At 48.1% G+C, this 25,248-nt stretch overlaps 1 long non-coding RNA gene across 6 annotated transcripts in view; it reads left to right on the top strand.

The window, feature by feature from the left end:
* Positions 1-25,248, top strand: part of LOC113605789 (uncharacterized) — a 210,530-nt gene that overhangs the window by 153,245 nt on the left and 32,037 nt on the right. The window contains exon 5 of one of the 6 annotated variants that reach the window (XR_003427346.1): positions 17,168-17,285. The exons of the other annotated variants lie outside the window; for them this stretch is intronic. This is a non-coding gene — a long non-coding RNA (uncharacterized LOC113605789). The remainder of the gene's footprint in view (positions 1-17,167; positions 17,286-25,248) is intronic. 6 annotated transcript variants of the gene reach the window in all.

The following is a 25,248-nucleotide window of genomic DNA, read 5'->3' as shown; positions in this document are numbered from 1 at the left end:
TCGCCTCTGAGCCAAAGGCAGAAATACTTGGTATCTGAGCAAAAAAGTGACCATCAAAATTTGATCAAGTGAAAACATGGGATTATAATGAATGTACTAGATGCTTTTATCTATAATATTCACTTCAGTTGAAATAATTAACTAAGTTTCTGAAATAGTCCTTGTTTCATAATTTGATGTACTTTTTTCCCTAGACTTACATTTTGTAAGTATTAATTCTGGAAGCAATCCAATGAGGTTGACAGATTTTCTCCCATTTTGTGGATTGAAAATACTGAGACCCCAGAAGGGCGAGTGGCTCACCCAAAGGCATAAAGAATAAAAATTGCCAAAGGTACATGCATCTGTTACACCTCTTCCCTTCTCATTCCTTCCACAAATATTCATTTATTGAGAGTGGTCCTCCTGTTCAGGTTCTTTGTCAGGTTTGGGCACACACAAGGTTCTTGCTTCTGACTGACATTTACTGCATGACTCCTGTGCTGCGGGCTCTGGCATCTCTTGTTTCATTAAACCACGCCTGTGAGTCAGGTACGGTTAATCTCATGTTATGGATGAGGAAACTGAGGCTCAGAGGGGTTTGGTGTCCTGTACAAGGTCACGTAGTTAGTTCATGACTGACCTGCCTGGGGTTGGTAGCAGACATAAATGAAATTCAAATACATCATTTTTTAAATTATACCAGGTAGTTTCCAAAATGAAAAGAATTTTTCTTAGATTAGTCCTTAGCATCTGCTATATTGCCAGATACCACACGAAGCTAGTTCAGCTTCATCTCATTTAACCCTCTGAACAACTCAGAGGGTTATTTCCACTGAGGTAGGAGGGTTATTTCCACTTTTTCCAGCTAAGGAAGCAGAAACTTAATGATGGAAATAAGGTATCGTGGCCTGAAATTGGCAGAGGCAGAATTGGAGGCCAGGTCTGACTGGCTGAAAGCACAGTTTTGTTCTGCTGCCCGGGTGACTGTACGTATGAAACAGAGGGTGATGGCTCAAGAGAGCCCCATCAGATCGCTACAGGATTCGGAGGAGGGGGGCTGTTATTCCAGGGGGAGTTGGTGATGAGGGTGATGAGTGGAAGAGTGGGTGCAGGAGAGGGGCTACAAAGGCTTCTGCAGGCAGAGCTGGTGAGGAACGTGTGGGAGGATGGGGAGAAGGCAAGAGTGACACACTTGCCCTCCCTGTCCCCTCGGCCACCGCTGTCCTGTGGGCCAGTGTGCGCTGGAGACTCTTAAATGCTGAGTTTGTGCGTAAGGTGGAGACTATATAGATGAAGCTGACCGTGAGTGAAGAGTTGAAGAGGGAAGAGAGAGCATGTGGGTGGATGTTTGCATGGATGCAGAGAAAACCCCAAGAAAATTTAATCTGGGAGCTGCCTGGCACATGTGGGAGGGGAACTCCAAGCCACAGTGAAACAGGGCTTGTGCAGTCTCCCAGTTGGCCCAGCTTCCTTTAGCTTCTTTTGACTGCCCCCCCTCCTCCGTGACTGCTTTTCAGATCTTTTTCACTTACATTTGCCCGGAAATAATCTTTTACGAGGTTCCAGGGACAGTAAAATTGGGGGGAGGAGCGCCCTTACAAGGATCCCCACATTTCTAAGCTGTCCCTCTTATTTCTCTCCAGAAAGGCAGGGAAAATATTCTTTGGAAACAACTGTTGAACTGCTTATGGATCTTAGAGTTTGCTGCTGTGGGAACAGTAGTGAGTTTTATGAAGTGACACTTTTTGGCCTGCAGGTCAGAGCAGGGGCACGTGAGTCTTAGTGAGGAGAGGAGAGGAGAGTGCAGGTTGGGGTATAAACCCAGAGTTCATTGTCTGCTTCCAGCAGCATTTTCCAGCTGAGGGACCCAGGGCACACTCTTTACGCCTCCTGACCATAAACTATAAACAGTGGTAACATCAGTTCCTGCTCCAGAGGAAGTGCCCGGCAAAGTGTCCGGGACGGAGATTCAGTAGATGTGTGTTGTATCTGAATCTGAGTCAGTACGTTCTCCATTCACAAGACTGTTTCAGCAGCTACCTAATAACTAGTCCCTGATGCTGAAAGAAAACACCTTTCGGGCAACACTGCAAGTGGCTGGAATAGAAAAGACTCAGAGGTTGTTCACCATCCTCAGTGAAGTCAAACCCATCGGGCAGCAAGGTGTGGTCGTGTCCTTAGGAGCATCAATGAGGAGGTGACCCTGTGTGGTGGTGTCCCCACTGACATACTGCTGTGCTGTGGGTGACTGCAGGTTGTACCCACAGAGCCTGGCTGTTGCAGAGGGGAGCTTGCCTGGCAAAGGTAGGTGCTATCTTGAAGGCATTAAAGGTGGCAGATGAGCAAAGACAGGTAAAACCAGGGCAAATGGCCAGGGTGCCAAACCTGTGTCCAGTGGCAGTCCAGACTCACCTTGAGGCCAAGCTGGTCACCAGGTGTGGCCCTGCAGGGGCTCTGCCCCTCTTTAGAGAGTGCAGGTGCTAGCCGTTTCTGTCCTATGGGGGCTCCTTGCAATGTGTCCCGAGGGACTGAACAGCACTGATCAAGTCTCTGGAGAGTGTTTCCCATCAGACATCTCTGAGTTTTGGAAGAACAAGAAATAAAGATAAATAGCAGGTATTGCTTACTAGACTAAAACACACAAATGGATCATATATCCCAAACTAAGATGTTGATTCTTATTGCAAGCAAAAATGCCCATGTTTTTTGTGACGCTTTGCCTGGAAAGGTTGTACAAAGGGCTGACACAAACCCCGTCTTACCAAAAGAGCTGGTTATCCCTGAGAATGAATGAACATTACACATGAAACATGCGAATTAAAATTAGGTGTTCTTTTCCCCCCAACCATCTTACTTTTAATAGTTATTTAGAAGAAATCTGCATTTTTCACTTGAAATGTGCCGTGCCTTTGTTGGCCAGCTATGTGTACCAGTCTGCCTGCCTGTTTCCACTGGCTTGTCATGCTCACTAATTAGAGAGCTGCTGCCTGATTCACCTTGTTAATTAGAGGGACTTGCACACGGAGCCCTTCGGGCAGTGTGCGAGAGAGCCTCGCACCAGTGCCCCGAGAACGATGCGTCTGTGAAGTCATTCTTCTCATCTACCTTCTATTTTTCATTTGAAATGAATAAATCATTGAGATTTTCCTTGTGGAGTGAGAATGCAAGAATTCACTTCTCTGTAAGATGTAAATTACATGTGATCAATAGGAAGGGATGACTCGTGTATTGTACTTACATGATTTCCTAATTCACTTCTTGTCGGTGTATGAAAAATGGCCTGAAATATATGTCTCCTCTCCATGAATCGGTGTCCTTCATCTGGTAAAGGAGGGTGTTGAGTGAGAAACACAGTTGCTTCTTTTGAGCTGTCGGAGTCTGGACTGGTGGTATGTTGTTCTCTTGGTCAGAGGAAGGGAAGCCTCTGAAACCCAGGCCTCTGAGGAGGGGGTTTGACCAGCTTTTTCTCCCCGGCCGCCCCCGGGCCCCCGTCTGCTCAGGAAGAAACAGGGCGCAGCAGGTCATTTTGATGGAGACGTTCTTTTGTAATAGAGACCCCCACTTCTTGGAATTGAGATTTTAGATGTATTGTGTGTCTTTAAAAAATAAACAATTTAATAGTTTGGCTTGGACGCCATCACAGAAGCAGTAGTGCCTTTCAGCACCATGTTGCCTCCTTTTCCAACCTGCACAACACTTCGGAAATTAGTTTCAGTGGCCTTCTCTCCAACTGCTTGGTTAAACTGAAGCATTATGGCTAAAGGAGAATAGAAAAAGGCAGTGAACTCTCATTGGTTGAAAGGAGGGTAGTAAAGGTGTAGCTTTCCCATGAAAAAAAGGAGGGATGGGGCTCAGCCCCACCAAGTCTGGTTGTCTCTGCTGAGAAGCCTGTTCATTAGCCACATTATCAGTCTGTGTGGTTAATATCTTTATTGGCTGTGTTGGGTCTTCATTGCTACACGTGGGCTTTCTCTAGTTGCCGCGAGCGGGGGCTACTCTTCGCTGTGGTGCACGGGCTTCTCATTGTGGTGGCTTCTCTTGCTGCAGAGCACAGGCTCTAGGTGCGCGGGCTTCAGTAGCTCTGGCACGTGGGCTCAGTAGTTGTGTCTCGCGGGCTCTAGAGCTCAGGCTCAGTAGTTGTGGTGTACGGGCTTAGTTGCTGTGCGGCATGTGGGATCTTCGCGGACCAGGACTCGAACCTTTGTCCCCTGCATTGGCAGGCGGATTCTTAACCACTGCACCACCAGGGAAGTCCCTGTTAATTAATATCTTAAAGAGGTTCACCTTTCTCCTCATCCATAGCATCTCACTTGCAGAGATTCTGGCAAAAGATTTGCAAATATTTCTTTAGAAAAAGGAAAGAATTTTATACCTGCTCTTCCTGGGGAAGGCGTAGACTGGAGTAACTTTTCTAGATGCTTTCCCCACCATTCTCAATATCTGATTTTGGGCCCACAAGCACGCATTGAGCACTTGCTGCATACAAAACACTGTCCCAGTCCTGAGGGAAACCCTGGGACACAGAGGTCACCCCTGTCCTCAGGACACCACGTGAGGGTGGAAGAAAGAATCGGAGAAGAAGCAAATCATTACCACCGAGTGGTGGGCACTGGGGAGCCTGCACAGGGGAGGGGAGTTGGGACTGAGGTCACAGAGGAGGGACGTCTGTGAGGGCTGCTGCAGACTGAGCAGAGCTGGCCAGGCGGAGGAAGGCTTGCAGGCAGGGAGCACAGTGCATGCAAAGGTGTGGAAATGCCTGGCCTGTTGCAGGGGTGTGAGTGGCGGGAAGGCTGGAGGATGAGTGAGTCAGACGACAGAGGGCTGCAGGGGAGGGAGGCACCAATCAGGTCCCCAAGGCCAACATTCTACCCTGGATTCTACCTTGGGTGCACAGCATTGCTGTTGGCTCTGCTACAGCCTCCAGCTCGGGCGGGGACTAGGGGGCAGAGGGGTCAGTATGTGGCCACCCCAGACCTGGGTTTGGGCTCAGGAATAGCCCGTGTGGGTCTGTAGCACTCCACAGGGGGATGCAGAAGTGCACTTGGCCTCTTCGGCACATCTGCCCTCTGCACAGCTCCAGCCCTGGGTGCAGGATCCATCAAACATAGGGAGTAGAGGGCGTGGTGAGGGTGGATACTGACCTGCCAGGAATCTCATGGGCAAAAGAAGCTACTTCTGCAAGGACCTCCACCAGTTTGACCTTGAGAATTTTACCAAGGATCCAGATTGCAGCATGGGCCCTCACACAGCGCTTCCCAGACACCTAGATCCATTCCTCAAGTGGGATTTGAGCACCTGCCCTTTGCCGGGGTTAGAGCAAATAGCCAGGGATACAAAGATGAAAAAGACACCATCTCATGCCTTTAAGAAGCTCACAAGAGATGGCAGAAGTGATGCGTGTTTACAGAGATGTAGAGGACGCACTGTTAAGTATCAAAGCAGCAGCCAGGAGAGGGAGGTGTCATGGGAGAGGTAACACTGGCACTGAGTTTTACAGGATGAATAGGATTTATTAGACTGAAATGGTGAGGAAGGATTTTCTAAACAAGGGACAGTACGTGCAGAGCAGGGAGCTGTGAACGTGCACTGTGGGTTCAGGAGCTGCAAGAATTCATTCAGGTTCCAACTCAGGGAATGAGCCTGGAGGGTTTGCAGTAGGGTCCCAGGGGGAAGAGGATCGGAGGGAAACAGGATCAGATTTAAACTTATAAAGGAAGCTTTTGCCAGCCCCTCCCGCACCCAGTTGTACAACAGCAGACTTTGTTCCTTTAGCAAGTCGTTGGCTTCAGTAACATGAGTTACAAGACAATGAAGAGGTAGAAACACACGCACACACACATACACACACAGTGAAATGAAAGTAGTATTAAAATAGCATCTGAAAGCCCCATAAGGTTTCTCCTGGGACATGACACCTCTTGGACCCCCCTCACACCATGGGCCTCACCCTGCTGCTTGCCCACCAACCACCCTGCCGCCCTCCCTCCTCCTCCGGGCTGAGCGCCACATGTTGGTGTGCTAGCTTCCGAAGTCTGTGACATGTCCCGGGGGGCAAAGTCTTGCCCACCTCCTGTTGCCCCAGTGGTACCAAGTCCAGCAGCACCATGGATTCTTGGGAAGCCTCTGCTAATTGATTAGTAGTTTCTCCACACATTTAAACATTTCATCCTTTGCTTGATTCTAAAGGTAATGTGTGTTGATGGTAGATAATTTGGAAAGTGCAAAGGTGCTGAACTGTTTCGGAGTGACTGATCCAGCTCGTTTAGGCCAAATATATACCCCCTGTCCTCCCAGTATCCACCTTTACAATGCTCTAGTTGATTTTACACTTCGACTTCCAAAATTCAGCCTCCTTACTTTGTATTGGCTATTGTAAAATTAACTCTTTTAATGGACTTTTTGGGGTGGAGGAAGAATTCTAAATTCTGTGGTGTTCTTTTGCAGTAATAATATGAGTGTAAACTCCTAGCATGATTTATCTGAAGTGGTGACACCCACCTCCTTCCTAGTAGAGGGTTTGGGATGATACAATGGCAGGTGAGGTCAAGTTGGTGTACGCAAAGCAGGTAAGTGAGTGTCTTTCACACTCATAAGAATGATTAACCTTACCACAGCAGTATTGATGAGCTGGGATATAGGGGCATGCGCATGTGTGCAGATGGATGCAGGTGTCCCAGCTACAGAAGGCTGCTAAGTGCTTGCAGCAAACTTGTACAAATCAGTGACTAGTGAATCTGCCCATGAAATGCAGGCAGCATCTGTTTTTTCCTGTCTGCCCTTTGCTGCGATAGACCAAACAATCTTGAATTCTGAACTGAAAGACTCATTTTGAAACAACTTTAACCCATATTTATATTTCCAAATTTGGTGAATCTGTGGCTCTGCTCTGAAAATAAAATGTTTGATGCTTTCTTAAACGTGAGGACATATTCATAATTCTACACCTGTCTGCTGAGCACTCCCTATTTGTGAGGTTGTCTAACAAAAAGGGGAGGATTGGGCTTCCCTGGTGGCGCAGTGGTTAAGAATCCGCCTGCCAATGCAGGGGACACGGGTTTGAGCCCTGGTCTGGGAAGATCCCACATGCCGCGGAGCGACAAAGCCCGTGCACCACAACTACCGAGCCTGCGCGCTAGAGCCCGCGAGCCACAGCTGCTGAGCCCGGGTGCCACAACTACGGAAGCCCACGTGCCTAGAGCCCGTGCTCCGCAACAAGAGAATCCACCGCAGTGAGAAGCCCACGCACCACAATGAAGAGTAGGCCCTGCTCAACGCAACTAGAGAAAGCCTGTGCACAGCAACGAAGACCCTATGCACCCAAAAATAAATAATAAATAAGTAAATAAATATATTTTTTAAAAGACTGGGCTTCCCTGGTAGTGCAGTGGTTAAGAATCCACCTGCCAATGCAGGGGACACGGGTTTGAGCCCCGGTCCGGGAAGATCCCACATGCCACAAAGCAGCTGAGCCCATGCGCCACAACTACTGAGCCACGTGCCACAACTACTGAAGCCTGCGCGCCTAGAGCCCGTGCTCTGCAACAGAAGAAGCCACCGCAACGAGAAGCCTGCGCACCGCAGCGGAAGAGTAGCCCCTGCTCGCTGCAACTAGAGAAAGCCCGCACACAGCAATGAAGACCCAATGCAGCCAAAAATAAATTAATAAGAAACTAAAATGGTATTAAAAAAAAAGAAAAGAAAAGAAAGGGGAGGATTTGCTCTTATCTTTGAGGTGCTCGTAGTCTGGTGGGAGACAGAGTCCCATGGGCGGGCACCACCCCTGGAGGAGGATTGTGAGCTATGACAGGAGTTAGTCCACCAGAAGGAGAGCAGGGGATAGTCAGACAAGGAGTGTACTGGGGTGGTCAGGGGAGTGCTTCCAGCAAAGCGGGGAGATCAGGAGATGCCTGAGGCCAGAAAGGAGCACGTCCTGCAGCTGCTGGGCAGAGGTTGAAAGGGGACAGCTTGAAGACTGCTTTGGGTGGCCTGCGATGTGTTACATTTTCTTTTTAAATTAGCTGCCAACATTTAAACACTGAGCGGTTTCACATTCAAAACCAAACCGAGCCAAACCTGGATTTTTGGGTTTTCTAAAAATCCTGGCATCCGCATTCCCTCCTGACAGCAGTCCTGGTCCCCAAGGTGTCTGAGCCTGGAGCTGCAAGGGGCAGTGCAGAGGTGGGTGGGGCCTTGGCTCCGCAATGGGCACCCTGTCCTGCAGGCAACAGAAAGCCTTCCAGGGCTGTGAGTGCGGAGCTACCTGAGCAGGTTTGCCTTTAGAAAAGTGTCTCTGATTATAGCCTGGAGAATGGATTTGGTGGGGCTGGACAGGAGGCTGTTCATAATAGTTCATGGGAAGAATGATGGGGAGACTTGTGGAGGGTGAAAAATGCCCCCCCCCAAAGATATCAGATTCTAATCCCTGGAACCTGTGAACATTACCTTATATAGGAGAGAGAGAAAGAGAGACTTTGCAGGCCTGATTAAATTAAGGATTTTGAGATGGGAGGTTATCCTGGATTATCCAGGTGGGCCGCAAATGCCAGTTATATGTCTACTTATAAGAAGGAGGCAGGGAGAGATTTGACACAGGTAGAAAAGGAGGCAATGGGACCGTAGAAGCAAGGGCAGGAGGGATGTGGCCGCAAGCTAAGGAATGCCAGCAGCCACAAGAAGAGGCACGGACCAGATTCTTTCCTGGAGCCTTGGGAAGGAGTGTGCCCCTGCTGACACCTTGGCTTCAGCCCAGGGATACTGATTTTTAACTTCCACTCCAGAACCGTGAGAGAATATATTTCTGTTCTTTTTAACCTCCTCCCCCCCCATCCCCAGACCCCGTGCCCAAGATTTGTGGTGACTTGTTACGGTGGTCACAGGAAACTAATACAGACGGTGTCAGAGGGCCTTAGGGGTAGAGCCTACCAGTCTGGAGACTGAGTGGATGTGTTTGCTGTGGGGATGGGAGGCATCTAGGAGGTCCCCCGGCTGAGTCCTGCTGAAATCAAGCCTGAGACTCAGCTAGAGGCACAGGAGCAGGCCCAGGAAGCAGAGGGAGGGCACAGGGAAGGAGGAGACTCCCGTGAAGGTGCGTGAGTGAGCTGGTGACTGCAGTGGGCAGAGGAACCATGTAGAATACTCCTCTGAATCGTCCCTCTGGGGCACCTATCAACTAGCGCCCATCTCCCGGTGGTTGACGGTTGCCTGTATTAGGGTTTTCCAGAGAAACAGAACAAATGAGCTGTATATTCATTATGTTTCATCTAAATATATTAAACATGCATCACAGTAACTCTCTCATATGTACATATATATATAATGTCTCTATATATTTGTTAAATGTAACAAAAATAAATAAATAGGGAGAGAGAGAGAGACGTATTTTATGATGAACTGGCTCACGTGATTACGGAGGCTGACAAGCCCCAAGATCTGCAGTCAGCCAGCTGCAGCCCAGGACGGCCACGGGGGTAGAAGACCACTGAAGACCAGCAGCCTCAAGACCCAGGAAGAGCTGATGTTTCCATTTAAGAAAAGGCAGGAAAAACCTGATGTTCCCAACTCAAACAGGCAGGAGGAATTCTCTCTCACTCTCAGGAAGGTCCGCCTTTTTGTTCCATTCAGACCTTCAACAGACTGGATGAGGGCTGCCCACACTGCAGAGGGCCACCTGCTTTACTCAGTCTAGCAGTCCAAGTGTTAACTTCATCCAGAAACACCCTCACAGACACACCCAGGATAATGTTTGACCAAATATCTGGGCACTCCATGGCCTGGTCAAGTTGACACACTATCTCCTGTTGAGTGGCCTCCTGTGGCCACTGAAAAATCTGATGGATGCTGAGGGGTGCCTTCGATGTAGGACCTAGGCCGTGTGCCTGGGGCCATTCACAATTGCTGTGCCGAAATCAGGTGTGCCCAGTGATGTGGCTAGGACACAGAAAGTGTCTGCCCCAGGCTCCTGAGTTTCCTGCTCGGGCAAGTGGGGGAGTAGGGGATCACGTAAGAGGAGTGGGGGCGGTACACAGAGTGTAGTCAGCAGTGGGTTGGGTTTGCGCACGCCGGGGCACGCAGGCAGGTTGAGCTGGGGCAGAACTGAGGGGCCCTGGAGTGGGTGAGGTGATCTTGGTGAGACCAGCTGCAGAGGAGCAGAGGGATGAAATCTAACGGCAGTGGTGCGGGCGTGAGTGGGGGGTTGGTGAAGTGGAGCCTATAGCCGAGGACAGTCCCTTCAAGGAGAACCATAAGACAGGGGCTGAGGGAGAGTTGGAGTAAAAGGAGAACTTAAAAAAAAAAATTATTCTGTCAGTCAGTCAACAAGCATTACTGAGTGCCTAATCCATGATGTGACCATTATCAACACACACTGAGCTTCTGTCCTCAGAGAGTAAACATGTAATAAAAAGCACAATAATTTCAGATGCTGTAAACATGTAACGCAAATAAAATAATTTCAGATACTGATTAAGAAGCACGAAGAAATAAATCAGGGTGATGTGACAGCGAGTGACAGGGCTACTTCAGCTGGACTAGTTAGGGAAGGCCTCTCTGAGGAGGTGACAACTGCTGTGACTGCAGGGGATGGGAAGGACCCAGCTGCGCAGAGAACTGGGGGAGGATGTGCCAGTGCAAAGGCCCTGGGGTGGGTGTTCGAGGGAGAGGGGGAAGCCGTGTGCCTGGAGGGGACAAGGCCAGGAGGCTGCTGGGTGACACCACTCAGGGCACCATCAGTAGGCCATAGGGGGCTTGAGGTGAGGCTAGTTGCCATGTGCAACCATTGGAACTTCTGAAGCAGGGAATGACATTATCTGATTTACATATTTAAAAGGTCACTCTGGCATTCGTGGGGAAAATGGACTCAAAGAGGGCAACAGCAAAGGCGGGGAAGCTAGTGAAGAGGCCCCATGGTGGTCCAAGCTGGGGACGGTGGGAGAGATTTGGCAAAGACGGGCATTGCAGGGAAAGGCCTGTCTGGATGTCCTAGGATCAAAATGATACACAGAAGGACAAAAATTACCATCTTCTAAGGTGATTGTGCCACAGTAATGATGCAATGTGTTGTATTAAATACAGAAGAAACTTGATAATTGCCTGGCATCGGTTAATGTATTCTATGAGGTGTGTGTTGTTGGCAGGTATTAGACTTGTTTACGAGGACTCCATCAATTAATGAGCTGTTGTGATTGGGTTGTGGAAAGCGAACTTTTGTTTTTAAATTGAAGTATAGTTGTACAATATGATATAAGTTACAGGTGTACAATATAGTGATTCACAATTTTTAAAGGTTGTACTCCATTTATAGTTATTATAAAATATTGGCTATATTCCCCATGTTGTACAATATATCCTCGTAGCTTGTTTTGTACCTAATAGTTTGTACCTCTTACTCCCCTACCCTTATATTGCCCCTCCCCGCTTCCCTCTCCCCACTGGTAACCACTAGTTTGTTCTCTATATCTGTGAGTTTGTTTACTTTCTGTTATATTCACTAGTTTGTTGTATTTTTTAGATCCTGCATATAAGTGGTATCATACAGTATTTGTCTTTCTCTGTCTGAATTATTTCACTTAGCATAATGCGCTCCAAGTGTATCCATATTGCTGCAAATGGCAAACTTTCATTCTTTTTATGGCTGAGTAGTATTCCATTGTGTGTGTGTGTGTGTGTGTGTGTGTATCACATCTTCTTTATTCGTTCATCTGTTGATGGACACTTAGGCTGCTTCCATATCTTGACTATTGTAAATAATGCTGCTATGAACATAGGGATGCATGTATCTTTCAAATAAGGGGTTTTTGGTTTTTTTCACATATATACCCAGGAGTGGAATTGCTGGATCATTTGGTAGTTCTATTTTTAGTTTTTTGAGAAACCTCCATACTGGAAAACGTACCGTTAATAGAGGTAGACTTTTCACAATCTGCCGGTGACTGGAATGTAGCTTTCAGAGTGCGAAAGCTCAGGGCAGGAGCAAAAGGCCAGCACTGAGAGAAGACCTGTTCCTGGGACAGCTAGACCCTGCTGCCACAGCCCTCACCACATCCCTCTTGAGGACAGATGTGGAGGGAGAATGTGAGATGGTTCCCAGCGGGACTGCAGCCAGGCTCTTTCCTCAGTCTGGAGATGCTGCAGGGGAAGGGCGGCAGATGGGGGGGGAGGGTGTCTGCTCACCTTACGCCCACGGGTGGGGAGGAAGGTTGGAGAGCCAGGTGCAGAGCTGTGCTTTGGGAAGGGTCCGGCTAGAGACCCGCTGCCCACAAAGCGGGGGATTCTTGTGCCAGACCCTAGTGACCTCCAGAAAGTATTTGGGGAGAATGTCCCTTTTGTTCTCTGGTTTTGGTGAGGGAGATACGCAATCACGTAAGTTCAGCATAGGTATTCGCGGCAAAGAGGCCAGATCACCGCTCCTTGTCTGACTCTGGACCACTGATGGCAGGTGTCCTGGTGCCAGCAGCAAGTGACGGACTCAGTCAAACCGAGGAAAAGTCCCCACTCTACCCTTGTGAGCCTCAGTTCTTTCAGCTGTGGAATGGGAACAACCCCTCCCGTCCTGAGTTCAATGGGGACTAAATGGAAGTAAGGGCAGGGTGGGTGTGCCAGTTTAGATAAACCCTGAAGACATGTCATGCTAAGTGAAAGAAGCCAGAAACTAAGGGACAAATATTGTATGAGGTGCCTAGAACAGGCAAATCCATAGAGACAGAAAGTAGAATAGAGGTTCCCAGGGGCTGGGAGGAGGGAGGAATAGAAAGTTATTGTTCAATGGACACAGTTTCTGTTTGGGATGATAAAATAGTTCTAGAAATGGATAGCAGTAATGGCTGCACAGCAATGTGAATGTACCTAATGCCACTGAATTGTACACTTAGAAATGGTTAAGATGACACATTTTATGCTATGTGCATTTTACCACATTAAAAATGAGCAAGAGGGCTCCCCTGGTGGCGCAGTGGTTGAGAGTCCGCCTGCCGATGCAGGGGACATGGGTTCGTGCCCCGGTCCGGGAGGATCCCACATGCCGTGGAGCGGCTGGGCCCGTGAGCCATGGCCGCTGAGCCTGCGCGTCCGGAGCCTGTGCTCCGCAACGGGAGAGGCCACGGTAGTGAGATGGCCGCGTACCGCAAAAAAAAAAAAAAAAAAAATTAGAGGAAGAAAAGCACCTTCCGATGAACCCAAATTGGACTTCCCGGGGTCGCTGTGGCCTGGCTGGACCCTAGCCCAGGCCTGGACGCCAGCCACCCGTGGAGGATAACTAAATGTAGACAATTTTGAAAAGAACTGAAGTATATGAAAGCAGAACCCCATCACCCATAATCCTCATAGTTATCTATGAATTTTTCATTATAAGGTTTTCTATGATTTGATACTTGGGTTTTTGTTGTTGTGGTTGTGTAGCTTTATGTCATAAAATTTCCCCATATCACGAGAAACTCTATATAAAACACTCTAATGCCATATGCAGATGCCATAATTCACTTGATCAATCCCAAATGTTGGCTATTTAAGCTCTTCGCAATTTTTCACATTATGTACAACACTGTGATCAGTGTGCATAAGTCTCTATCTACTCCCTGAAATTTTCCCTGGAATAGATTTTTAGAAGTAGCCTTACTTGGGTATGATATTGAGCCCTTATAGAGGTTTACCCCGCAGTGGCTGGTCAACTTCAGAAAGGCTCTCCATTTGATACCTTCACCTGGCTGACAGGCGTGCCCTTTCCTCAGCACCCAGCCTACCACCTGTGTCCTAGAACTGTTGATTCCACATGGAGAAGGGGGTATCTTGGTTTAAAATACCTCACTCCTGAGCGAGGCACTGCCCTTCCCACTGGCAGCCGTCACGGAGCTCCTGGGATGCCAAGGCACTGTGCATACTGACCTTAGAAGGTGGGATTGACGAGAGGGGGCAGATGTTAGAGACCATCCCCAAGCAGAAACAAACTCTCCAGACCGTAGCAGCCTTGCTTCTCATAAGGTAGACTCAGCTCAGAAGAAAGACAGAAGGCCCTCCAGCCCCCGTGGGGAATGTTTCCCGTCCAGCCAATATCATGTGGGTTTTGGGGGGGTTTTTTTTGGCCGCACTCCCCAACCAGGGGTTGAACCTGGGCCCTTGGCAGTGAAAGCATGCCATGCTAACCACTGAACTGCCAGGGAATTCCCACCAGTATCATTTTATGCTCGGTGCCTTGTAGGCTCCTAGAGAGGCAAAGCGAGAGAGAGATTCTCCAGGGGTGTGGAACAGAGGCAGAGGCAGACTTGTAGAGTGGGTGCAGCCAGTCCCTGCCCCTCAGCTCTTTCAGAGGTGCTAGTGCAACCTCGGCCAGAGAGGGGTGAGGCACCCAGATACCCTGGTCTCTACCTCAAGCTGACTCTGGACACCGTTCAGCCACTTGCCTCCATGTGACCTCGGTCACATTTCTGAACCTCGCCCTGCTTGCATTTTCCCATCAGTAAAGGGGGCTAATAATACTTATCTCTGGTGGGTCATAGTGAGGGTTAAGGTTATGGATGTCAAAGTGCCAGGCCCAGTCCTCTGTAACCAAGCAGCACAGAATGTGCCAGCTACTCACTCTCCTACTGCCACTCACAGGACAAGCAGACCTTCCTCCTTCCAGATGTCTTTCTCCCCAGTCATCAGCAGGGTTGGCATGGGGCTGGTGTTTGCTGTGCCCATGGCGGGGGGCATCTCAGACATGAGAGCTGATGCTGGTTCCCCTACTTCCCTGTCTCTCAGAAAGAGGCCCCTCCTTTGTACTCAAGGCCCCCGGACCCACCCAGACCCCAGTGTCAGCTCTCCAGGGTCCCCACTGCCGTTTGAGGCCTTTGCTTTCTAGGTGATCATTTTTAGCAAGTAGACCCTCATCTTAATATATTCAGCAGACATCTGACAATTGTGATAACCCTGATGGGTGGTGAGCAGGGCAAATTAGCTAAAAGATGATTGATTTTTTTTTACGCGCAATTTTATCTTCAACCTTTCCTAGCAACGTGCTCTACCAGAGTCATAATTTCTTCTCCCAGGTATTTGCCAGTATCAAGATTGCACATCTATTTACGGTTGCCTGGAAGCCCCATAATTACAATACAGTCCAAGTGCCCATTTTCTTTCCTTGACTACAAATAGGGATCAATCGAATTTTAAATGACCGCTCCTGGGCTGGCTCCCGATCGTGACCTTTGTAAATGATTAGAGCTCACCTCTGTTGCCGTCTGCCCAGAAAGAGCGAGTGGCCAGAGCTTTCTAACTGGCATTTAATCTGGATGTGGGCCAAAGATATTCCAGATGAAAACCGGCCATGAGCTGCCAGTGGAGAAAGGGCTTGTGGACTTTGTCTCCGCCCCAAGGACACTTCCGGGGGTCCCCCACACCCCCTTTCCTTTGTCCAGGTCCTGAGTTCTGAGGATGTCTGTGGTTGGAGCTGCACTCAGCACCCTTGTGGGCTGAATTCGGAACATCCCTGGAAGTTGTAAACCTGCAGATAAAAATTGTTATTTGCCAGAAAGACGTTTCAGAAGTTTCTTCCTTTCTTCTTCTTCTTTTTTTTTTGTTTTTAAATCACTGAGTTTGAGCTCCGTGCTAAGCTTTAGATGGTGAAGCCTGAGAAAGCTTCAGTGTAAGAAACTGGGTCCAGACCTTGCCTTGAGCTCCCACGTAACGCCCCAGCCATCCTCAGGGTCAGGGCTGGAGTTTCTGATTCACGCTGGAGCCAGCTGCGGTGTGTCTGAGCCTGCTGAGGCCCCTGGCGGCACTGCTTGAGGGAGAGGGCTGAAGCCCAGCCACCGAGGCCTGGAACGTGATCCTCCCGCATTTGCGGGGAGGGGGGTTAGTCAGGAAGACCGCTTCCCACCCACCTCCCTTGATGGCAATGTAGGGGCCACGGGGAGGGTGAGACAGCCTCCTATTTGGCCACCAGCCCCACCTCAGTTTCTTGAACTGCCGCTGTTGGGAATGATTTGCTACCTCTATCTGCGGTCAGGGTGCGGCCGTGCCATTGACATGCGTTGTCGGCCTTGCCCTTCCAGAGTCTATTCTGTGTAATAGCAACATGTTTCCTTCTGGGCGGCGGTCTTCGGGCTGTCTGCTACTAGCGCCGTCTCGGGTTTCTCTGAGCATCCCTAAGCCCAGCCTTGGAGCCCACTGGTTCGCACGACACCCTCTGTCCCCTCTGCAGCCAGGCCAGCTTCCCTGGGACTCATCCTTCTCAGCACCTGTGTATAAGCTGCTGCCCACGCTATGCCCCACAACACCCCATCATCGCCCACACCTCCCCTTCTCCACCTGCATCCAGCCACCCTGAGCTGGCTCTGTGTCGGCCCCCCTGAGCGATCCAGGCAGCGGGGCTGGCACCTGCTTAGGACGCAGACAGTGGTTACCCCCGTCCCCGCCCGAGCACCTGAATGTATCCTTATAGACACTGCAGCTCCTCGTCGTGCCAGTCCCTAGGGAAAGCTTGACTCTCAACCAACCCATGAGAGTCCTCTTTGGCTCCTGGACACCTGAGGTTCCAGGAGTAGAGGAGGAAACAGGGGAGGGGATAAGTTGAGATGTGCCAGCAAACGAAGCTTGATCCCATGGTTGGCCTGCTAGCATCTCTCTGTGATGCAACTGCTAACAGAATTCTTATAAAAGCACCAATGTTTCCAGAAGTGAAAGCCATCATTAAGAGTTACGATCTAAAATCACATGAGAAGTCTCAGTTAAACCACTGTTTTAGGGCCTCCCTGGTGGCGCAGTGGTTAAGAATCCACCTGCCAATGCAGGGAACACGGGTTCGAGCCCTGGTCCGGGAAGATCCCACGTGCCACGGAGCAACTAAGCCCGTGCGCGGCAACTACTGAGCCTGCGCTCTACAGCCCGCGTGCCACAACTATTGAAGCCCGCATGCCTAGAGCCCGTGCTCCGCAACAAGAGAAGGCACCGCAATAAGAAGCCTGCGCACCGCAACGAAGAGTAGCCCCCGCTCGCTGCAACTAGAGAAAGCCTGCACGTAGCAACAAAGACCCAACTCAGCCAAAATAAGTAAATAAATAAATTTATTAAAAGAACAACAACAGCAAAAAAAACCCCCACAGTTTTGTCCTGCTGCAAAAGTCTCAGGAAAGTGTGTGCTGAGGCTGTGTTCCCCCATGGGTCACAAGTACACATGTGTTCTTAGAATGTGGAGGACAACTTTCTTTCTTTGCCACAGATGCAGAGACAAGCTGGCTCAGCTGAGGCAAAGGCAGAGAACCGAATAACATCAGTAGCTTCCAGCCCTTGAAAGGCCACGAGGTGAACTCACTTGAGCTCTTTCCGCAAGTGGGGAGGTGAGCCCGGCCTGTGTGAATGTGCATGATTTCTTCTATGTCTCATGACTAAGCATCTCCTTCTGTTTGGCCTTTGAAATGCATCAAAAAACAACAAAAAACATCTCCTTGGTTCTGTCCATTTATTTACAGAACAAGAGTGTAATCTCACAGGTTGGGGCCGAACTCAGTGGGCTTTCCCAGTTGTCATCATTGGGTTTTAATGTATACATTCTAGCAGGCCCCAGTAATGTGACCACAGCATATTTCAAGATATTTCTGTTATGGTATATCCAAGGATTACAGTTTGAAGCAATTGATTTAATTCCCAAATACAATGGCAGTCTGGAAGCGTGAGATGTGTTTTGTGTGCAGTCAGGATGGGCTTTAAAATGTGTCCTCAGGCTCAGCAGCAGATCTGAGCCTGGAGCCCGAATCCGTTGAACTGCTATCCCAGGAGCCCTTGGCATCATCAGGCATTAGTCCCAGCCACAGTGTGGGATGGTAAAGCATCTTGACTGTGGAAGATGCCTCTGCATCTTTATTTGCTGTTACCTTTTGATCACTCCCTGAAGAGCAGCGACTTTGCTGATTTCAGTTGAGTTTATTTTCCCACTATTAACATGTGTACCTGTGTTTTCAAAGATGCTTACGTTCGTGTCATGTTTTGCAGATAATGTATAACAGTAGGATTTAGGTGAGAATCTTTAGTGCAAAATCTATTGCTCCTGGTAATGAGGGAAGTGCATGGCAGTGAGGTATGATAACTGATCCCACCACAGGCAAATTGTATCTCTTGAATTTCACCTTTGTCTTGGCACATATACTATTAGTTATTATTCTGATTAGAATAATGGCCTGCATTTTATAAGTGTATAATTTGCACTTCAAGTCACTGTTTAACCTTCGTGGGAATGTTACTTTTGCAGAGTTCTGCTGATCCTACAGGCATCTAAAATACCTGAGTGCAGAGATAGGAGTCTGCTCATGGGCAGGGACCGTCATCAGAAACCTGTATCAGTGAACGATGAATGTTTGAGTCGGGGGTTGGGTAGTCTTCTAAATTCTTTTCTGAACCCTTCTGTTAAGAAATTCAGAAGAAGCAGTGCCTACGTGCCCCAAGCTTCTGGACTAATTGACTTGTGCAGTCAAGTAGATATAGTATAATTTCACACCCAGACCAACTGGCAGGGGCAAAACCAACAAAGAAGATGGCTTTCATGAATGAAAATTTAGCTGAAATGGGCAGAGCAAACAGCCATATTTTCCAACGGAAAACACCCATGCTACAGGAATAGGATACAGGATAAAAGGGTTCCATCTTCAAGACAGTTTGGGAAGTAGTAGGTCAAACCATGTGCAACAGGTTTCTTTACCAGCTCGTACTGTGTATCTCCCCTTGCCATCCTAGCTCAGGGCTCCATCCCTGGTCACCTGGACAAATGTGATAGTTTCCACTGGCACCCTGTCATTCTATTGTCCTCCAGAACCCATTCTCCACACCCAGCCAGAGGGGACTTTTTAAAAGATGATTTGGCACGTCACGCCCCAACCTCAAACCCTCTAAGGGTTTCCCACTGCACTCAGAATAGACTTCAGCTGTTAACGTGGCCCGAGGCCTGCCTCTCCTCTCTGTTCCACTCTCCTCCTTCCCAAAGGCTTCAGCCACCCTGGTCTCTTCCCCCCTTGGAACTGCTCAAGCCCTTTCCTGCCCCAGGGCCTTTGCACTTGCGATTTCCCTGCCTGGAAACTTCTTCCCTCTGATCTTCTTGGTTAGCTTCTCCTTGTCATTCCGATCACAGCTCAAACCCACCTTGTGAGAGGTGCTTTTCCCATCACCAGCTGTGTCCCACCTCCCGCACCTGCCCCAGTCACTTTACATACCATTAACATGTATTATTTTCTTTATAGCACTCTTTGTTCTCTGAAGGTATCTTGTTTATTTATTGTTCTATTATCTCTCCCTGCCTGAATGTGAATCTCATGAGGACAGATTGGTCAGCGTCTTGGTCTGTCCCATTCACACTGACCCTTTGCGTTTGGAACCACTCCCGCAACTTGGAAGACTCTCTGTGAATACTCGCTGAGAAACAGATGAACGGCGGGCACGTGTTCGTTAGATCCTGGGGAGTAACCGGGAGCCGGCCACAGGCATGCATTGAGATGTAATGTGTACTTAAACCGTGTGCAGCCCCTGGCCCAGGGTGAAAACCTCACCATTTGAATGTGTTCAGTACTTGGAAAATTGATTAGAACCTGAGGGCTCAAAACTGGTTCTGAAAGTCTCGCCTCCTATCCCCAAATCTAGGTATCCTCAGGGGTGGGTGTGCGTGTCAGGTGCCCCCCACCCCCAGTCACCTGGTCCTGATTACAGATACCCCATCCTGCAGTTTGTGCTACAGGCAGAGTCCTTTTTGGGTAACAGGCCCTCGTGTGGCTCTGTCGCCCCACCACTGTTCCTGTCTCTGGGATTTTGCTCCCCCTCCTTCTTCTGGCCCCACCCCTGTAGGCATTTCACCTAAGTGGTCCAAGAGGTTTAAGCATCCTTAAGAGGGAATACTGGTTGAGCAGAGCAGGCCCAGGGACCCTGGCTTGGTACCAGTTTTCCTAAGGCGCTGTATCACTGAGCCGGAAATGTCTTCCAGTTCGAGGCATCCCCCTCATGTGATACACTGTGTCAGCAGGGTTGTTGGGGATGGGAACAGTGGAGTCAGAACCTGAGGGTTCCCCACCATGGAGGGGCCAAAATGATGGTAACCTTCTGGCCAAAGCCTGAACCCTGCTTGTCAGATAATGTGGCCTCAGAGCGTTGACCTCTTACATCATCTAAAGGACACCTGCCTGCCTCCTGGGCTCCCACTCCACACTGCACACCTGCCCAGAGCCTTGTTCCCATCTCTGCCCTCCCCTCCTCTGTCCCGCTGCTCTGGCTTCCCTGGAACGTTCCTCTTCTAGACTTCCATAGTCATCCTCCCCTAATCAAGAATGGCCATTCTTGTTCATTCTCCTCATTTCTCGCCTCCCATTCCAGGTTCCAAGGCTTCTGGTGGTCCTTCCCTCATCCATCTCCCTGTCATCCATCTCTTCAGTCTTGCTTGGCTGACTCCCCCACGGCAGCCAGAGAGAGTGTGGTGTGTTACGGATAAAGTCAGACTATTCTGTGAGTCTATGGAAGGGAAGATAAATTAGCATAGTAAAGAGTTTCCCTTCTAGTCACACTCCTTTGGAGCATGGTTTTCTAATTGTTTACAACGTCCAGACTGTAAAACAGGAATATGGACAGTGCCAGCAAAATCCATAAAGCAGCTCCTATTTGCCTCTATGGTGTGAGAGGCATTTCTTTAGCTTGGGAGGAATATTGATGGATAAAAGTGTTGATTGGCCAGAAGCCCCGACAGGAGGAAGCGGAAGATGTGAAATGTGAATGTCCTTATTCATGGAAAGGAGTGTCTTTCGGGACAGGCACCAGTGCCAAGTGCAGGGGAGATGACTTCAAAAGCACACGTGGTCACCTGTGGGGTGCAGCTCTCTGAGACACATACATCTGTAGTGAACTCTTTACTGGATCCTGAGAGTGGGCCCGGTCAGAAATGAGAACAGAGCTTCAGGGTCTTAGATGGGAGGGTCACACCACTTCCAGTTATGTTGGTTTTGCAATCAAGGCACATGAGACTCCCAAAGGAACCCCTGCTGAAGTTGAGTTCACAATAATAAATTACAAACCACCAGGAGAGAGAGTCTGCTCCAACAGAGAAATTGACATCCCAGGAACTGGAAATAATAGAACAAACTGAAAGAGATTCTAAAATGTGTTTAAAATATTTAGAGATCATGGAATGTGGATCACTTTGCTTTTCTGTATGTCTGAAACCAGTTATAATTTAAAAAGAGAATCAAGGAGGGCAGTCAACAGTTTAAGTGAAAAAGTGACAGGAATTTTAATTAGAAATTAGAACCTCCACCTGTGAACACCCACCCCTTTCATCCTGTCCCCCTTTCTTCTTGGTAGCCCAGGCTATAGAAAGCCAGTTTGCAATCTGGGTCAGCAATCAGAGTGGTATGTTATCATCTTTATTCAAAACTCCTGAAACAATATGGCATATGTCTTGTCAAACAAAAATATAAGAATGTATTTCTCATGAATAGATAGAACAGGTATGAATTTTCTTTTGCTCAGTCAGAGGAAAGTAAATGGATACGTATGACTTCACATGCACTTCTGTTCTGTCACAGCCAGACAGTTTCCCTGGGATGCTATCCATAAACAGAAGTTGCTTGTTGCCATGGATTTCTGCTCTCAAGTTTTTTTGTTTTTTGTTTTTTTCTTCTTCCTTTGCCAAGACTTGAGCAAAGCCAGCCTAGCTAAGAAATAAGCGAATTATTTTTAGTTTTTTCATGAACTCTTTCCTGCCTTTGGCCCAAGGCCCATTGGACCATCAGAGGGATTTTAATACTAAGATTGGTAAAGAAGAAGTGTCTTTGCTGGACCACTTATCTCCATGCTTGCCCCTTACCAGCTAGAACCCTGGGTGCTCCCAGGAAACAGGAAGCCCTTGCTCTCACTTATTGGGGCTTTACAAGAAACACATTGCTTTTCGGACATCCCCAAGGTACTTCAGACTTAGCACATTTCAACAGAGAGCTCTGGAATCTCCTCCTTGGAGAGGGTCACCTGAGCCAGACGCTCCACAGGCCCAGCAGCTATGGCTCACGGGCCCAGCTGCTCCGCGGCATGTGGGATCTTCCAGGACCGGGGCACGAACCCATGTCCCCTGCATCGGCAGGCGGACTGTCAACCCCTGCGCCACCAGGGAAGCCCTGAGGGTGTATTTTTCCCTGAATAGGTTTGGGGCTGCCTTGGAGATCAAAAGATCCAGCTCCCGTCCCAGGACGTCTTTGCTCAAGCCTTACATACACAAGAAAAACTTTCCTTGCAAACCTCCAGCCTCCATTGCCAGCCTCCGCAGCATCCCTTTCCGGGCCCCACCTCCTAGCAAAGTAGTCCTGCAGGGGTACGGAAGTGTGATCTCTCCAGAGCCCCTTCTTGGAGTCTGTCTTTTTCTTGGAATCAGATGCAAAGAAACAACAGTGCAGCAGAAAAAAATTAACCCCGAACAAATAATAATTCGAAATTCTTGTTCACCGCTTCTTTTTTCCTCAGCTCCTCATCATCTGAAGCAGTAGGATGGATTTCCCTTCTCTTCTCCTGCCCGTCCTGTGGGGGAGGGAATGACACTGAGGATGGGGACGGAAGTGATCCTCAGCTCGCAAGCAGGAATATTTCTGTCCCTGCCTTTTTCCCTGATAAGATTAACTCCCCTCGTGGCTGAAAAGGAGTCAGGAAACATGAAGGAGAAGCAGCATATCCTTAGGGGAGAAATCTCTGGCACCTCTGTCTGAAAGAACTTGCCATCTTTCCAGGAGGATTAGATCTCACCTGCCACACTTGTCGTGGGTGTTTTCAACTGCAACTCGGCCTTCAATTATTATTATTTCCACGTGAGGTGTTCCAGGTGTTGACGATTTCCACCCCTTGGGGTTTGCAATTAAAACTAGGTCTCGGGGCTTCCCTGGTGGCGCAGTGGTTGAGAGTTCGCCTGCCGATGCAGGGGACACGGGTTCATGCCCCGGTCCGGGAAGATCTCACATGCCGCGGAGCGGCTGGGCCCGTGAGCCATGGCCCCTGGGCCTGCGCGTCCGGAGCCTGTGCTCCGCAACGGGAGAGGCCACAACAGTGAGAGGCCCGTGTACCGCAAAAACAACAACAACAAAAACTAGGTCTTCATAGACCTTAATATAAAACACAAAACTATAAAACCCTTAGAATATAACCTAGGAAAAAACCTTAGTGCCCTTTGGGTTTGGCGATGACCTTTTAGATCTAGCACCAAGAGCATGATCCATGAAAGAAAGAATTGATAAGTTGCGGTTCATTAAAGTTAAAAACTTCTGCTCTGTGAAAGACACTGTCAAGAGAGTGAAAAAACAGACTAGAAAATTTTTGCAAAACATCTGATAGAAGACTGCTCTCTGAAATATACAAAGAACTCTTTAAAATCAACAATAAGAAAATAAACAACCCAGTTTAAAAATGGACAAAAATCTTACCAGACACCTCACCAAAAAATAGCAAAAGAAGATATGAAAATATGCTCACCAGGGACTTGCAAATTAAACCAACAATAAGATACCACTTACACACCTATTAGAATGGCTAGGATCTAAAACACTGACAATGCCAAATGCTGGTGAGGATGTGGAGAAACAGGAACTCTCATTCATTGCTGGTGGGAATGCAAAATAGTGCATACAGCCATTTTGGAAAGCAGTCTGGCAGCTTACAGAACTAAATGTACTCTTACCATATGATTCAGCAGTTATGCTGCTTGGTATTTACTCAGATGAGTTGAAAACTTATGTCCACCCATGAATGTTTATAGCAGCTTTATTCATAATTGCCAAAACTTGGAAGTAACCAAGATATCCTTCAATAGGTGACTGGATAAACTGTGAAACATCCACACAATGGAATTTATACAGCACTACAAAGCAGCGAACTATGGAGCCATGGAAAGACATGGAAGAACCTTAAATGCTTATTTCTTTTTTTTTTAAATTTATTTATTTTATTTATTTAGCTTTGGCTACGTTGGGTCTTTGTTGCTGCGCTCAGGCTTTCTCTAGTTGTGGCGAGCGGGGGCTACTCTTCATGGTGGTGTGTGGGCTTCTCATTGAGGTGGCTTCTCTTGCTGCGGAGCATGGGCTCTAGGCACGTGGGCTTCAGTAGTTGTGGCATGTGGGCTCAGTAGTTGTGGCTCGCGGGCTCTAGAGTGCAGGCTCAGTAGTTGTGGCGCACGGGCTCAGTTGCTTTGGGGCATGTGGAATCCTCCCAGACCAGGGCTCGAACCCCTGTCCCCTGCATTGGTAGGCGGATTCTTAACGACTGCGCCACCAGGGAAGCCCTAAATGCTTATTTCTAAGTGAAAGAAGATAATCTAAAAAGGTTACATACTATAAAAGTCCAACTCTATGACATTTTGGAAAAGGCAAAACTAGGGAAAATGTAAAAAGATTGGTGATTTTCAGGGTTCAGGGGAAGAATGGGTTGGGGGGGAATGAATGGGTAGAGCACAGGGGTTTTTTAGGTCAGCGGAGCTATTCTATATGATTCTATAATGGTGGAGACGTGACAACCCATAGAAAGAGAGAAGCTTAATGTAAACAATGTAACTATTATTAATAATAATGTATCCATATTGGCTTATCAATTGTAACAAATGTACCACACAAATACAATGTTAAAACAGGGGAAACTTTGTGTGGGAGGAACGGAGTATATGAGAACTCTCTGCACTTTCTACTCATGTTTTCTGTAAACCAAAAACTGCTTTCTAAAAAGTAAAGTTTATTAATTTAAAAAAATGTTTCTTAAGGGCAAAGGGCCTCCCAAAGGTCTCCTTGTTGTAGCTGAGGTCCAAAGCAATTTTGGGGCATTTCAAATGGACTCCTAGCATCAATCCAAACCACGAGTTTTATTAGGTGTTCTGGCATGCTTGCCCAAACAATTTTAAACTCTAGAGATAAAGACTGTAAATTTTCTATCAGTCCATCTGTCTGGCAGTACACTTGACTAGTCCAAAAACCTGAACAGAAGACAACGTCACCTAGAGGCAAGAGCCTCTAACTAGAGTTGCACACGTACAGCTGATTGACCATAAGAACTGACAGGCCTGAATAATGATTGTTTCTCTATCGCAATATTGAGCTTTCTAAAATTCTAAAGATAATTTTTAATACATTTTTATTGTCAAGTAGTTTTAGCTCACAGAAAAGTTGTGAAGGTTGTGCAGAGAGTTCCTGTATACCCCACACCCAGTTTTCCCTGTCATTAACATCCTGCATCAATATGGTACGTTTGTCACAATTAATAAACCAGTATTGATACATGATTAAGTAAAGTCCATCCTTTATTTAGATTTCCTTA

The sequence above is a fragment of the Aethalodelphis obliquidens genome, unplaced genomic scaffold (assembly GCF_003676395.1).
Source record: "Aethalodelphis obliquidens isolate GAN/ISIS:26980383/991018 unplaced genomic scaffold, ASM367639v1 scaffold43, whole genome shotgun sequence".
NCBI lineage: Eukaryota > Metazoa > Chordata > Mammalia > Artiodactyla > Delphinidae > Aethalodelphis > Aethalodelphis obliquidens.
This window is presented reverse-complemented; position numbering and strand designations above follow the sequence as displayed.